Source organism: Sapajus apella, unplaced genomic scaffold (assembly GCF_009761245.1).
Source record: "Sapajus apella isolate SASKATOON/1434 unplaced genomic scaffold, GSC_monkey_1.0 scaffold12, whole genome shotgun sequence".
NCBI lineage: Eukaryota > Metazoa > Chordata > Mammalia > Primates > Cebidae > Sapajus > Sapajus apella.
Window position 1 is genome coordinate 27,760,933 of NW_022436952.1, and position 17,320 is coordinate 27,778,252.

The window sequence follows — 17,320 nt, forward strand, 5'->3', positions numbered from 1 at the left end:
CAGCTACTCAGGAGGCTGAGGCAGGAGAATTGCCTGAACCCAGGAGGCGGAGGTTGCGGTGAGCCGAGATTGCGCCATTGCACTCCAGCCTAGGTAACAAGAGCGAAACTCCGTCTCAAAAAAAAAAAAAGAAAGAAAGAAGGTGATTATCATCAGTGCCCAAAACAGGATACTGAGATCAAGGAAGGCAAGGGCCAGAAAAGGATCACTGCATTTTTTTTGATAACGGATTTCTCTCTGCTGCCCAGACTGAAGTGCAGTGCCATCCTCATGGCTCATTACAGCCTTGACCCAGGCTTATGCGACCCTCCCACTTCAACCTTTAAAGTAGCTGAGAGTACAGGCATGAGCCACGACGCCTGGCTAACTTTTGAATGTTTTACAGAGATGAGGTTTCGCCACAACAACCAAGCTGGTCTCAAACTTCTGAGCAATCCACACTTCTTGGCCACCCAAAGTGCTGGGTTTACAGGTGTGAGCCACCGCACCTGGCCAGCATTTATTTCAAAGGGAGGCCTCTGTAACTATGGTTCATTTATCTCTATGTAGTTGACGGAACTGATAGGAGATTGCAAAGGAATGAAGAGGACTGAATGATACTAAATGAGGCTACTAAAAATCAGCACTTATTCACAGGAATTAGATAATGAAGACATTTGAAAGGACAGCGGTATCAAGTGAGTTGTGTTCTAAATGGGAGGCTTATAAGTGTGCGAAAACAAGAAGCAGCTAATGGAGAGAGACTGGAGGTACTGGAGAGAGAGGACCTGCGAGCAATGATCTCTTTAAGACTGTGTGGCTTATAATTTATTCAACGAATCTTTATGAATGCCCGCCTTGCCAAGCACCTGAGTTACAGCTGTGAATCATGTTGAATATTTCCTGCCCTTGGTACTTATGTCTAGTTAAGTAATCCAGAACTGAGAGAAGAGAAGGAAGAGTTTTTTTTTTTTTTGTTTTTTTTTGTTTTTTTTTGTTTTTTTTTGAGATGGAGTTTCACTCGTTGCCCAGGCTGGAGTGCAGTGGCTCGATCTCAGCTCACGGCAACTTCCACTGCCTGGGTTCAAGCGATTCTCCTGCCTCAGCCTCCTGAGTGTGAGCCACCGCGCCTGGCGGAGGTATCTTTTTTTATATATACTCCAGGGAAGGATGGGAAGATAAGTATAAAAGACTGGGATGGGCCGGGTGAGGCGGCTCATGCCTGTTATTCCAGCACTTTGGAAGGCTGAGGTGGGCAGATCACCTGAGGTCAGGAGTTTGAGACCAGCCTGGCCAACATGGTGAAACCCTTCTCTACTAAAATTACAAAATTAGCCGGGCATGGTGGCAGTCATCTGTAATCCCAGCGGAGGCAGGGGAATTGCTTGAATCCAGAGGAGGAGGTTGCAGAAAGCCAAGATCGTGCCATTTCACTCCAGCCTGGGCAAAAACAGTGAAACTCTGTCTCAAAGAAAAAAAGAAAAAGAAAAAGACTGGGATGCTTTGCACTTGAAAGAAGATAGAACAGTGAAACAGACTAGTGTGGTCTCTTACTCTTCTTATAGGGACATCAGTCCTATAGCATTAGGGACCCACCCTTATGACTTCACTTAACCTTAATTACCTGGTAAAGGCCCAGTCTCCAAATACAGTCACAGTGGGGGTTAGGGCCTATACATATGCATTTGGTGGGATGGAATGGGGGACACAATTTAGTTCATAACAGATGGGGATGGGGTCAAAGTGGAGAGCTGGAGATTGGTTATGTGCGAGGGGAGGCAGAGATGGGAAGGGGAAAAGGAAGCACCCGTAGCTGACCACGGAAGGGCGAGGATAAAGGCACCTAGTATAACCAGGGAGTGTCAGAAAGAAGTTGTGTATTTCTTTGCTTCCTAGGATACTTACTTGGAGATTTAGAGTATTGTTTGTTACAAACAATCTAGATCACTAGAGGGAGGAAATAAACTTTTCAAAGGTTTAAATTCTTTTTTTTTTTTGAGACAGAGTCTCACTCTGTCACCCAGGCTGAGTGCAGTGGCATGATCTCGGCTCACCCACTGCAACCTCCGCCTCGGGTTCAAGCGATTCTTCTGCCTCAGCCTCCCAAGTAGCTGGAATTACAGGCGTGCATCACCATGCCCGGCTAATTTTCGTGTTTTTAGTAGAGATAGGGTTTCACCACATTGGCCAAGCTGGTCTTGAACTCCCACCCTCAGGTGATCCGCCCACTTTGGGCTTCCAAGGTGCCGGGATTACTGGCGTGAGCCACCACACCCAGCCTCAAACGTTTAAATTCTGATTAAACTTCGAGGGGACAGTGAGTTTGAAAGTTTGGCATTGTTAAATAATGGTAAATGTTACATTTATGTGGTTTAAATTTTTATTCACTTTTACATGTATTCCTGTGTTTCTTACTACAACCTGGTAGAGTAGTTGAGATCATTACCTTCCTGTTTTTTACGTGAAATTGTAAGTTAGATGATACCTTCAAAGGGAATTTGCAGGGTCATTTGGCTAGAAGTGGTGTGGTTGGGTCTCCTTAGCCTTCCCACCCACTCTGACTTTTCTAATCTGTCTTCCATTCACATTTCAGTGGCGAGAGAAATGTAAAAAGCCAGGAGAAAAGGCAGTTGCAGTGTTACGCTACAAAAGTGAACTTTCCAAATAAAAGCTACAAGACGAAAATTTCCATATGTTAAGTGTATTTACTGTCCCCTGATTTAAACACTATTATTTTTTTTTTTTTTGAGTCGGAGTTTCGCTCTTGTTACCCAGGCTGGAGTGCAATGGCACGATCTCCGCTCACCGCAGCCTCCGCCTCCTGGGTTCAGGCAATTCTCCTGCCTCAGCCTCCTGAGTAGCTGGGATTATAGGCACGTGCCACCATGCCCAGCTGACTTTTTGTATTTTTAGTAGAGACGGGATTTCACCATGTTGACCAGGATGGTCTCCATCTCTTGACCTTGTGATCCACCCGCCTCGGTCTCCCAAAGTGCTGGGATTACAAGCATGAGCCACCGCGCCCGGCTTGATTTAAACACTATTGATAGCACTTGTGGAGATAGGAATCAAGTTGCTATTCCTGTGAATAACTGAAACCATTGCCTGTGTGGGGCAGATGGAAAACGACACCACTGCCTTTTTGAGAAATTAAGAAACCTCAGGTAAGAATATTAAACATCTGTCATTCGGTACCCAGAATTTGTTTGGCTTATACAACTAGAGAGATTCATAGTGGGGTCATTTGCTGAGATGGAGAAAACTGAAAAGGAAACATTTCCAATGGGAATGTGAAACATTCTGATTCAATTCACGTTTTGAGAAACATTATCATCGCTTTTTGGCCTTTGGGCTAAGATCAAATGAGAAACATCCCAAGCCCAAGTATGCATACTTTAAACTCTACAACTCCAATCCTACTTTGAACAGAGGGATTACCATTTATTTTCTACCTTTTGTATGCCGGGTGGCTATCCCACGCATCATCTTATTTAATCTTCACCACAGTCTTGTGAGATAAGTAGCAGTATTTCTGATTTATAGATGGGGAAATGGAAGCTCAGATAGGTTGAGTGACTCACAAAGTCGCACAGTTAGTAAGGTCATAAACCTGGTGTTCAAACCTAAGTCTTTTTTTTTTTTTTTTTTTTCCAAGATGGAGTTTTTGCTTTTGTCGCCCAGGCCGGAGTGTAGTGGTGAGATCTCAGCTCGCTGCAACCTCCGCCTCCCAGGTTCAGGTGATTCTCCTGCCTCAGCGTCCTGAGTAGTTGGGATTACAGGCACCTGCCAAATACCTGGCTAATGTTTGTGTTTTTAGTAGAGATGGGGTTTCGCCGTGTTGGCCAGGCTTGTCTCGAATTCCAGCCTTCAATCCTAAGTCTTGAGAGAGCAAGTTCAAAGCTGTTTTCACCATACAGTGCTGCTCTTCTTTCTCCATAACCTTTGTCACTGAACTTCTTGAATACGATTATGGAAAGAGTGTCGTAAAATAAATAAAATTTGGTCGGGTGCAGTGGCTTATGCCTATAGTCCCAGCACTTTGGGAGGCCGAGACAGGAGGACTGTTGAAGGCTAGGAGTTTGAGGCCACTTGGGCAACATAAACTCTATCTCTACAAAATGTTTGGTAGAGGAGTCTCTACAGAGACTCTAGAGAGCTGGAGCCTCGCCCTGTCGCCAGGCTGGAGTGCAGTGGTGTCATGTTGGTTTATTGCAATCTCCACCTCCCAGGTTCAAGTGATTCTCCTGCCTCAGCCTCCTGAGTAGCTGGGACTACAGTCATGCACCACCATGCCTGGCTAATTTTTGTATTTTTAGTAGAGATGGAGTTTCACCATGTTGGTCAGGCTGGTCTCAAACTCCTGACCTTGTGATCCACCCGCCTCAGACTCCCAAAGTGCTGGGATTTCAGGCATGAACCACCGTGCACCTGGCCTCTCTAGAAAAAAATTAATTTTTTTTGCCGGGCGCGATGGCTCATGCCTGTAATCCCAGCACTGTGGGAGGCCGAGGTGGGTGGATCACGAAGTCAAGAGATCGAGACCATCCTCGTCAACATGGTGAAACCCCGTCTCTACTAAAAATACAAAAAATTAGCTGGGCGTGGTGGCGCATGCCTGTAATCCCAGCTACTCAGGAGGCTGAGGCAGGAGATTTGCCTGAACCCAGGAGGCGGAGGTTGCGGTTAGCCGAGATCGCGCCATTGCACTCCAGCCCGGGTAACAAGAGCAAAACTCCGTCTCAAAAAAAAAAAGAAAAAAATTAATTTTTTAAAAAAATTTAAAAATTAGTAGTCCTAGCTACTTGAGAGGCTGAGGAAGGTGAGGCTGCAGTCGGCTATGATCACGTCACTATACTCCAGCCTGGGCAACTCTCTTAAAAAAAAAAGTAAGAAGCTGGGTGTGGTGGCCACCCAGGAGTGCAGTGGTATGATCTTGGCTTACTGCAGCCTCTGCCTCCCAGATTCAAGCAGTCCTCATGCCTCAGCCGCCCAAGTAGCTGGAATTACAGGCATGTGCCACCACACTGGGCTAATATATACTTTTTTTTTTTTTTTTGAGACAGAGTTTCGCTCTTGTTACCCAGGCTGGAGTGCAATGGCGCGATTTCGGCTCACCGCAACCTCCGCCTCCTGGGTTCAGGCAATTCTCCTGCCTCAGCCTCCTGAGTAGCTGGGATTACAGGCATGCACCACCATGCCCAGCTAATTTTTTGTATTTTTAGTAGAGACGGGGTTTCACCGTGTTGACCAGGATGGTCTCGATCTCTTGACCTCGTGATCCACCCGCCTCGGCCTCCCAAAGTGCTGGGATTACAGGCTTGAGCCACCGCGCCCGGCTAATTTTTATATTTTTAGTAGAGACAAGGGTTTCACAATGTTGACCAGTCCGGTCTTGAAATCCTGGCCTCCCAAAGTGTTGGGATTACAGTCGTGAACCACTGTGCCTGATCAACACTGATGTAAAAACTACTCCTAGTGGGCCTCAGTGGCTCCAGCTTGTAACCCCAGAACTTTGAGATGCAAGGTGGGAGGATGGCTTGAGCCTTGGAGTTCGGGACCAGCCTTGGCAACATAGGGAGACCCCATGTCTGTAAACAAAAAAACCAAATCTCACATGGAGCAAACATTTAAATATCAAGAAAATGAAACAATAAAAATTCTTTAAAAAAAAAAAAGGGCAATGTGCTAAGTGCAGTGGCTTATGCCTGTAGTCCCAGTTACGAGGGAGGCTGAGGCAAGAGAATTGCTTGAGCCCAGGAAATGGAAGTTGCAGTGTGCCAAGATTGTGACACTACACTCCCGCATGGCCAATATAGCGAGACTCTGTCTAAAAAAAATTAGGCTGATGCCTGGGCATGGTGGCTCACACCTGTAATCCCAGAACTTTGGGAGGCCAAGGTGGGAGGTTCACCTGAGGTCAGGAGTTTGGGAGCTGCCTGGCCAACATAGTGAAACCTCGTCTCTACTAAAAATACAAAAATTAGCTGGGCATGGTGGCAGGTGCCTGTAATCCCAGCTACTTGGGAGGCTGAGGTGCGAGAATCACTTGAACCTGGGATCAGGAGGTTGCAGTGAGCCGAAATCACAACATTACACTCCAGCCTGGGGGAGAGAGCAAGACTCTGTCTCAAAAACAAAAATAAAAAACGCTGAATTGGCCGGGCACTGTGGCTTACGCCTGTAATCCTCACACTTTGGGAGGCAGAGGTGGGAGGATCACCTGAGGTCAGGAGTTTGAGAGCAGCCTGGCCAACATGGTGAAACCCCGTCTCTACTAAAAAATACAAAAATTAGCCGGGTTGGTGGCAGGCACCTATAGTCCCAGCTATTCAGGACACTGAGGCAGCAGAATTTCTTGAACCCGGAGGCAGAGGTTGTAGTGAGCCGTTACGGCGCCACTGCACTCCAAACTGGGTGACAGGCTGAGACTCTGTCTCAAAATAAATAAAGAAATAAATAATAACCAGCAGTCTTTGAAAAACAGTTTACGGAGGAAAGAACTTTGACTCCAGGCAGGGAGAGCAAGGTTGTAAATGCAGCTCTGCTCATACTGACCCAGTTCTAACTGAAGTTGCCCAACCCAATAAACTGGAGTCAAAAATAAATCCTCCAGATCTTCCAGTTGAGACTTCACTGAATAAGAGCTATATTTGCCCTTGGATACAAGGAGAAAGAGGGGACCTAGGGCCACTAGCTTTTTCAGGTCTCTAATCCTGAGGTTGAGCAGAGGTATTAAGGGTTGCTGTTTCAGTTTCTTTAAGGTAATCAGAGGCCAAGACGAAACTGGTTCTGTGATACAGTTTGAAGAAGACCTAATCTGGGGTAGATAAGTTTCTTCAGAGGTGGTGCAGAGAACTTCTTATCATTTATATATCCAAAAATTTGGCCAGGGCCCAGCACAGTGGCTCACACTCTAATACCAGCACTTTGGGAGCCTGAGGGAGGCAGATCACCTGTGGTCAGGAATGCGAGACCAGCCTGGCCAACATGGTGAAAAGCTACTTTTACTAAAAATGCAAAAATTAGCTGAGAGGGGTGGCAGGTGCCTGTAATCCCAGCTACTTGGGAGGCTGAGGAAGGAGAATTGGTTGAACCCTGGAGGTGGAGGTTGCCGTCAGCCAAGATGGTGCCACTGGACTACAGCCTGGGTGACAAAGCAAGACTCTGTCACACACACACACAAATTTGGCTGCACGCAGTGGCTCACACATGTAATCCCAGCACTGCAGGAGGCCGAGGCGCACAGATCACTTGAGGTCAGGAGTTTGAGACCAGCCTGGCCAACATGGTGAAACCCTTGTCTCTACTAAAAATACAAAAAGTAGCCGGGCATGGTAGTGGGCACCTGTAGTTCCAGATACTCTGGAGATCGAGGCATGAGGATTGCTTGAACCTGGGAGGTGGAGGTTGCAGGGAGCCAGGATCAAGCCATTGCACTCCAGTCTGGTGACAGGGTAAGTGACAGTCTGGTGACAATTTAAAAAAAAAATTTGAGGTTGGGCTTGGTGGCTTACACCTGTAATCCCAGCACTTTGGGAAGCCAAAGTGGGAGGACTGCTTGAGTCCAGGAGTTTGAGACCAGACTGGGCAACGTAGTGGGACCCCTTCTCCTCAAATATCTGTATATTTTAGTGTTTACAATGTGCTAGGTTCTATAGATACACTAGTGAAAAAGGCAGGCAAGGTCCCTGTTCCGAAGTCCATTCTGAAATTTTAACCCAACTTGTGTGCAGGTTGACTAAACTACCATTGTATTCTACCTGACTCAGCAGCCTTTTTTTTTTAGGCTGAGTCTCACTCTGTCATATAGGCTGGAGTGCAGTGGCATTGAGGAAGGAGACCCAGGCATCCAGGATTCCCTCCCCCTCTGTCATCCACTATGCAGCTCAATAGAAGAGAGAGCAGGCCAGCTGGCGCCTCCTGAATCTCCTTCCTGAAAATGACACGCTTGGTCTTGGGGAAACTCTCTGGAAGACACTATTTTTACTTAAAACAAGATCAAACCGGAAACCTTTTCACCTGTGAGTCCTAAAACTGTAAACCAGAACCCTTTCATATGTAATTCCTGAAGCTGTAGACCGAGACCCTTTTCATATGTGATTTCTAAAGCCACAAACCCAAGATTCTTCCATGTGTAACATCTAAAGTATAAGCGTACATAAAGGCAGAACCTCCCTTTGTTAGATAAGCTGGGCTTTGGACAAATTATGCCCAGGCTCCCCGCCGAATAATAAACTCTTTCCTCCTGTATTCGGTGTTTGGGAAGTCTGTTTGCCGCGGCCATTCCTGCTACAGCATGATCTCGGGTCACTGCAAAGTCTGCTTCCCAGGTTCAAGCGATTCTTGTGTCTCAGCCTCCTGAGTAGCTGGGATTACAGGTGTGCGCCACCATGCCCGGCTAAGTTTTGTAGTTTTAGTAGAGATGGGATTTCACTGTGTTGGCCAGGCTGGTCTCAAACACATGACCTCAAGTGATCCTCCTGCCTCGGCCTCCCAGAATGCTGGGCTTACAGGTGTGAGCCACTGTGCCCGGCCTCAGCACCCTTTTTTAAGTCCCCACAGAAAACAACAATCAAAGAGCAGAAAACATGAATAGTATCTGACTCTAATTGATTAAATGAATTAGTATTCCTTTCCTTTTTGGAAAAGCAATCCAAAAATCCAGGCTTTTAATGAATGCCATGTGCTGAAGGTAAAAGCTATATTATGCAACATTAACCAATTCTGTCCCTGTGCTTTTCCATTTCCAATGGAATGTTGACCAGCCTGGCCAAAATGATGAAACCTCGTCTCTACTAAAAATACCAAAAAAATTAGCTGGAAATTGCTTGAACCCAGGAGGTGGAGGTTGCAGTGAACCGAGATTGTGCCACTACACTCCAGCCTGGGTAATTGAGCAAGACTGTCTTAAAAAAAAAAAACAAAACTATTTTTAAGGATGTGTCCTTTTTTTTTTTTAAAGACAGGGTTTCACCATGTTGGTCGCTGGTCTTGAACTCCCGACCTCAGGTGATCCGCCCACCTTGGCCTCCAAAGTGCTTGGATTACAGGCATGAGCCACCATACCCGGCCGGATGTGTCCTTAATTGCATTTTGGAAATATAAGTTCTTTCAACTGTCGTTTCTGCCTATTATATATCAGTATAATATTTATAATATTGAGCTAGGGATATTAGAGAGGCAGTCCCTATGCTGCCCAGGCTGGCCTCAAACTCCAGAGCTCAAGCCATCTTCCCATCTTGGTCTCCCAAAGTGTTGGGATTGTAGGTGTGAGGCCACTGATCCCAGCCTTGAGCTGGGAATTGGCTTTTTCTGTAAAGAGCTAAATAGCAAATATATCAGGTTTTGCAGGTTATAGGGTCTTTGCCACAGCTACTAAACTCTGTCATTACGGTACAAGAGCAACCACACGTCTTGCCTAAATAGATAAGTGGGGCTATGTTTCAATATATATATTTTTATTTGATATAATTTTCATGTGTCACGAAATATTCTTCTTTTGATTTTTTTCTAACCATCTGAAAAACATAACATCCATTCTTACAAACAGGTTGGAGTTGGCCTGTGAACCATAGTTTGGCAATCCCTGCTAAAAAGGACTGGTTAGTTCAGTTAATTAGGACCTGGTGATGAAGACAAGGCTGTGGATTTAATTTTCATGTGAATGATCAAATTACCTTTGCACTGGTGAACCTGTTGCAATCTCAAATTCCGCCCTCATTTCTTGCCGGTAACTTGAAGATGTGGGCCATTATTGTCACCAGAAGAAGCTAATGAAAGATGCCATTTCCTGGTGCTTCTATTTCTAATATAGCTTACTGATGATTATCCACACGCGGTTACTGGAAAGTTTTTCTGTTTGTTTTTTGAGACAGTCTCGCTCTGTTGCCCAGGCTGGAGTTCAGTGGCACGATCTTGGCTCACTACAGCCTCCACCTCCCAGGTTCAAGCGATTTCTGGCTAATTTTTTTGGCATTTTTAGTAGAGACAGCGTTTAACCATGTTAGCCAGGCTGGTCTTGTACTCCTGACCTCAAGTGATCTGCCCACCTCAGCCTCCCTAAGTGCTGGAATCACAGGCATGAGCCGGTGCACCCAACCCCTGGAAAGTTTCTGAATTCTACTTTTTCAGAGTAGGGTAACACAAATTGGACCATGCTCTTCTTACTCCCATAATTAGGGCAGTTAAAGGAAAACTGACTCATAAGCATTTTGGATAATTCTCAAAGAAAATAAAACAGCTGTGTAGTGCAAATTTACTATTCACCTTGAACATTTTATTGACCAAGATCGTATCATTCTGTGAATGCCCTAAGCAATTCTGGTAGATTTGCTCTGGGAGAAAGGAAGAGGACTACTTTTGTTTCCCGTCTGGATCATTTCTGAGCCTTCTGAAAGACCCAGAGCTCTATTTACCTTAACCAAAAATTGCAGGATACTGTACCTTTGTGCTGTTTTCATCTGAGAAGGCTTTAGGTTTTCTGACCTAGATTCTTTTTCTCCCTTCACACCTCTTAATTATCTGCTTTTGAAATGGCTTTGTTTTCATGGTAAGTAACTGGCCAGGGGAGATTTGTGAAATGTGTAAGCCCTTGGGGGAGATTTGTAAACAAAGCCACTCTTTGTCACTTATCATTATAAACTGGCATTCCTCCAGTAGAAATGACTTTTTGGTTACAGGTAGAAGCAGGTTCAAGGCTGACAAAGCCTTGTCACAAGGCATAGCTCCTAAAATGGATGTTTTGGAATTGAGGTTTGAAGGAGTGATTCCTGCTTGTTTCTCTGTGTGATTGATAGAAACGGAAAGTTTGTATAGAAGACTTGGGTTCAAAAAAAGAAATACAAATTGAAAAAGGCCAGGCTTGGTAGCTCACATCTGTAATCTCAACACTTTGGGAGGCCAAGGCAGGAGAATTGCTTGAGGCCAGGTTTGAACTCCTAGTTCAAGCCCTCCCTGGCCAATATAGTGAGACCTCATCTCTAAAAATAAATAAATAGGCCGGGCGCGGTGGTTCAAGCCTGTAATCCCAGCACTTTGGGAGACTGAGGCGGGTGGATCACGAGGTCAAGAGATCGAGACCATCCTGGTCAACATGGTGAAACCCCGTCTCTACTAAAAATACAAAAAATCAGCTGGGCATGGTGGCGCATGCCTGTAATCCCAGCTACTCAGGAGGCTGAGGCAGGAGAATTGCCTGAACCCAGGAGGCGGAGGTTGCGGTGAGCCGAGATCGTGCCATTGCACTCCAGCCTGGGTAACAAGAGCAAAACTCCGTCTCAAAAACATAAATAAATAAAAAATAAAAATAAATAAATAAATAAAATAACAAAACAAGGCCAGGCGCTGTGGCTCATGCCTGTAAGCCCGACACTGTAGGAAGCCCAGGAGGGTGGATCATTTGAGGTCAGGAGTTCAAGACCATCCTGGTCAACATGGTGAAACCCTGTCTCTACCAAAAAAAAAAAAAAAAAAAAAAATAGCCAGGCATGGTGGTGGGCATCTGAAACCCCAGCTACCTGGGAGGCTGAGGCATGAGAATTGCTTGAAGCTTGGAGGTGGAGGTTGCACTAAACCGAGATTGTGCCACTGCACTCCAGCCTGGGTGACAGGGTGAGAGTCTGTATCAAAACAAATAAATACATAATAAAATAAAATAACAAAATTTAAAAAAAAAGAATTCCTGGGTTCAGTGGCATCCTGCTGAAGTCTGAAAACTTAGAATCATGCTTGATACTCCCTCTCTTTTTTTTTTTCCTCCCTCAAGATGGAGTCTAGCTCTGTCACCCAGGCTGGAGTGCAGTAGCACGATCTCAGCTCACTGCAACCTCTGCCTCCCACGTTCAAGCAATTCTCCTACCTCAGCCTCCCAAGTAGCTGGGATTACAGGAGCCCACCACCATGCCCAGCTAATTTTTGTATTTTTAGTAAAGACAGGGTTTCCCCATGTTGGCGAGGCTGGTCTCGAACTCCTGACCCCGTGATCCACCCTCCTTGGCCTCCCAAAGTGCTGGGATTACAGACGTGAGCCACCATGCCCGGTCAATACTCCCTTTTTCTTTTTCTTTCTTTCTTTTTTTTTTAAATAGAGATGGGGTTTTACCACATTAGCCCGAATGGTCTTGATCTCCTGACCTCATGATCTGCCTACCTTGGCCTCCCAAAGTGCTGGGATTACAGGCGTGAGCCACTGTGCCAGGCTTTTTTTCTTTTTCTTTTTTATATCAAGCAAATTTATTTACTAAAAATGTCTTTTAACGTTCGAAAACACCCAACCTCCTACAACTGAAAAACTTCACTGTGTTGGAACCTTGCACTGTGGTGGCTGGAGAGCGTGTACGGTGGTGAATGGTTAAGAAGCCAAGGCCGGGCGGGGGCCAGCATGCATCACGGCCACTGAGAGAGGGAAGATGAGGCGTGGGAGGCTGAGAGCCCAGGAGAAAGCAGTGGCTGGTGGGGGACACGGACCCCAAACCCCCAGCAGAGGGGACCCAGCACAGTCTGGGCGAGGACCTGGGTTACCAGCTGCCCCCTGGTGATCTCCCTGTGGGGGTCTTATCCCTCCTGAGGCCGCATCTTGCACAAATTCACAAGTGAATGGGTCAGACTGGGTCATGGGAAGCCTCACCCCAGGATTGGAGAACTTGGGTGGAGGCGCCTGCCTTGGGGAGTCCAGAGGAGCAGCAGCTGTGAGGGAGCTGGGGGGCCAGACTCCGGCAGGGTAGGGCAGGAGCTTCCATCCTGCAGATGACAGGGGTGACTGTCTATGTGTCCGCCCCCGGGGTCTGTCAAGGCGGTGGCTACTGCACCAGCCGGTAGGTGATACACCTGCCCACCGTCTTGCTAGGTCGGATGATCTTCACCACCCGCCCATAGTTTACCCCAAAGTAGTGTGCCACGGGGTCCCCCGCCTGCATCCTGGGCAGCTGGTTCTCTCAGAGCTTGTATCGGGCCAGCAGCTCTGTGACCTCCTTGGTCATGATGGCGTGCTCAGGGACCAGCTCGTGCTCTGTGATGTTGATGAGCAGCTCCTGCTGCTGGGTGTGGTGGTGTGCACCTGTGGTCCCAGACACTTAATAGGCAGAGACAGGAAGGTTACGTGAGCGCGGGAGGTTGAGGTTGCAGTGAGACATCATCATGCCATTATACTCCAGCCCCAGCAACAGAGCAAGACCCTGTCTCAAATAAATAAATAAATAAATAAATAAATAAATAAATACTTGAATAAGTGGAAAAATAAACCATATTTTTGAAGGAGAATAGTAGTTGGAATAAAGATTAAAATTATCAAATTAGTTGCTCATGTAGATTTCATCACATTCTCAAACTGGATTTTTTATGGGTTTGTTTTTGTTTTCATTTGAGCCTTGCAAGATGATTTTAAAATTTAACTGGATGTTCATTATACAATTCTTTCAACCTTTCCATATTTGAATTTTTTTTTTTTCTTTTTTTTGGAGGCAGAGTCTTGCTCTGTCATCCAGGGTGGAGCATACTGGTGCGATCTCAGCTCACTGCAACCTCTGCCTCCCGGGTTCAAGCAATTCCCCTGCCCCAGCCTCCTGAGTAGCTGGGATTACAGGCACGCGCCACCATGACTGGCTAATTTTTGTATTTTTGATAGAGACTGGGTTTCACCATGTTGATCAGGCTGGTCTTGAACTCCTGACCTTAGGTGATCCGTCTACCTCGGGCTCCCAAAGTGCTGGGATTACAGGCATGAGCTACCACATCCCACTCAAATTCCAGATTTTAAAGAATTATATCTAAAAAATGAAAGCAAAAAACAAAAAATTAGAAGGAAATATGTATGGATATATAATTCTAGAAAGGGATGACTTTCTAAGTATGAATGAAAAAAGAAATAATAAACTTTAGAATTTTTGCAAAAAAAATTAAACTTCAATTTAAGAATTAAAACTTAAGGCCAGGCATGGTGGCTTACACCTGTAATCCCAGCACTTTGGGAGGCTTAGGCAGACAGATCCCAAGGTCAAGAGATTGAGACCATCCTGGCCAACATGGCGGAACTTCATCTCTACTAAAAACACATAAATTAGCTGGGCATGTTGGCATGCGCCTGTAGTCTCAGCCACATGGGAGGCTGAGACAGGAGAATTGCTTGAACCCAGGAGGCAGAGGTTGCACTGAGCTGATATCTCGCCACTGCACTCCAGCCTGGCGACAGAGTGAGACTCTGTCTCAAAAAAAAAGGAAAAAAGACATAGTCTTAAGTGAAAATGGCCAGAAAAAAAAAAGATGAAGTCACGTTAGAGTAAGGAGGACCACTAACTCAAGACGATGGGTGTCCTCATAAGAGAGGAATATACCACATGAAGACCAGAAACACACAGGGTGAAGATGGCCATGTTGTTACAGAGGCAGAGATTAGAGTATCTAAAAGCCAAGGAGTGTCAAGGATTGCCAGCCAATACCAGAAGATCAAAGGGTTTTCTCCTATAGGTTTCAGAGGGAGCATGGCCTTGCTAATATTTTGATTTAGGATTTCTGGTCTGCAAAAATGTGAGACAATATATTTCTATTGCTTCCAGTCACCCAGTTTGTGGCTATCGTTGGAGAATAATTGACATGAATGGAGATATATGTTCAAGGAAATGAATCACTGAGTTATCTATAATTATGAAAATTTATAAAGGTATGGTGGCTCATGCCTGTAATCCCAACACTTTGGGAAGCCAAGGCAGGATGATTGCGGGACCCAGCCTGGGTAATGCAGTAAAACCCCATCTCCACCACAAAAAGAAACAAAATTAGCCAGGCATGGTGGTGTGGGCCTGTAGTCCCAATACTCATGAGGCAGAGGTCGGAGGATTGCTTGAGCTGGAAGGTCTAGGCTGCAGTGAGCCATGACTGTCACTCAACTCCAGCCTGGGCCACAGAGCAAGACCCTGTCTCAAAAATAAAATAAAAAGACATTGTAAAAGTGAAAAGAATGAATAGCAATAGAAGAATTAAGTGAAATATACTCCTAAGGTAGAATATTATGCAGTCAATCAAAATTATGTTTTAGGCCGGGCGCAGTGGCTCAAGCCTGTAATCCCAGCACTTTGGGAGGCCGAGGCGGGTGGATCACAAGGTCAAGAGATCGAGACCATCCTGGTCAACATGGTGAAACCCCGTCTCTACTAAAAATACAAAAAATTAGCTGGGCATGGTGGCACGTGCCTGTAATCCCAGCGACTCAGGAGGCTGAGGCAGGAGAATTGCCTGAACCCAGGAGGTGGAGGTTGCGGTGAGCCGAGATCGCGCCATTGCACTCCAGCCTGGGTAACAAGAGCGAAACTCCGTCTCAAAAAAAAAAAAAAAATTATGTTTTAAAGACTTGGGTAAATATTTCGCAATATAATAGCAAGTAGGGAAAGGTAGGAAATAACACTAAATATCCCATATGATTCAAATTTAATTTAAAAAATAGTAATATTTATAGAAAAAAGGCTGGAGGTAGACACTCTAAAGGGTTTTTTCCCTGTAGTTTCCTATGGTTATTGTAGCAAACTATGAGTGTTAGAAATGTCAGAGGGGAAGAAGAGACATAAATATATGGTTTTTTTTTTTTTTTTTTGAGATGGGGTTTCACCATGTTGGCCAAGTTGGTCTTGAACTGCTGACCTCAGGTGATCCGCCCGCCTCAGCCTCCCAAAGTGCTGGGATTATAAGCGTGAGCCACCGCAACCTGGCCATAAATATATTTTTGATGGCAACCTCTGCCTCAGGGGCAAAAAAGCAGAGACAAAAACACAACAACAAATCAATGACATGTATCTAATTTATACCATTTCATTTCCCCTCACAGTAGAGACTTGCTGCTTCACCCTTGAAATGCAGTCTACTTTTATTTTACTATTTTATTTTATTTTTTTGAGACAGAGTCTGGCTCTGCCACCCAAGCTGGAGGGCAACGGTGACATCTCGGCTCACTGCAACCTTCATCTCCTGGGTTCAAGTGATTCTCCTGCCTCAGCCACCCAAGTAGCTGGGATTACAGGTGTGCGCCACCATACCTGGCTAGTTTTTGTAGTTTTAGTAGAGATGGAGTTTCATCATGTTGGCCAGGCTGTTCTGGAACACCGGACCTCAAGTGATCTGCACACCTTGGCCTCCCAAAGTGCTGGGATTCTCACAGGCATGAACCACTGCGCCCGGCCCTGCAGGCTACTTTAGAGCACAAGGTGGCAATGACTTAATTCAGACCCAAGCCTTCATCCCCTAAGTCGTCAGTATTTCTTAATGCAGAAACAAATGTAGACACTATCAATTTAACTCTTGTATTTTACTTTCTATACATCATAGGCGACAAAGCCTAAGAGAAAGCACATGGAAGATTCTTGTGTGAGCTGGAGGATATTTTTTCTCACCAGGCATGTTCAGTTATACATAGGTTTAGCAGCTTCTGTATAGCCCTAAGCTCCCAGCCCGAAGGGGCGATAAGAAGGGCCAGCAGTGAGGTGTTTACAGAAGGAGGGATGTGGTGCCATTGCTGCAAGTGCCATGGGCACCAGCAGGGATGCAAGGCCTGGTCCAAGGTCAGCATTATGCAGCTGGGATCGCCATGAACGTTAGGTGCACTCTGTCACCTCACTGCAACTTCTCTGAGGAGTGATGAAACCCCTTCTTCCCTCTCTCCCTTCTTTCTCTCCATCTTTCTTTCTTTCTTTCTCTTTCTCCCTTTTCTCTCTCTCCTTCCTCCTTCCTCCCTTTCTTTTTTTCTTTCTCTTTCTCTTTTTCTCTCTCTCCTTCCCTTTTCTGTCTCTCCTTCCTTTCTTTCCTTCCTCCTTTCTTTCTCTCTCTCTTTCCTCTCTCCCTCCCTCCATCCCTTTCTCTCTCTCTCTCTTTTTTTTTTTTTGAGACAGAGTTTCGCTCTTGTTACCCAGGCTGGAGAGCAATGGCGCGATCTCGGCTCACCGCAACCTCCGCCTCCTGGGTTCAGGCAATTCTCCTGCCCCAGCCTCCTGAGTAGCTGGGATTACAGGCACGCACCACCAGGCCCAGCTAATTTTTCGTAGTTTTAGTAGAGACGGGGTTTCACCATGTTGACCAGGATGGTCTCGATCTCTTGACCTCATGATCCACCCGCCTCGGCCTCCCAAAGTGCTGGGATTACAGGCGTGAGCCACCGCGCCCGGCCTTCTCTCACTCTTTCTTTTCTTTTCTTTTCTTTTCTTTCTTTCTTTCTTTTCTTTCTTTCTTTTCTTTCTTTCTTTCTTTCCTTCCTTCCTTTCTTTCTTTCTTTCTTTCTTTCTTTCTTTCTTTCTTTCTTTCTTTCTTTCTTTCTTTCTTTCCTTTCTTTCTTTCTTTCTTTCTTTCTTTCTTTCTTTCTTTCTTT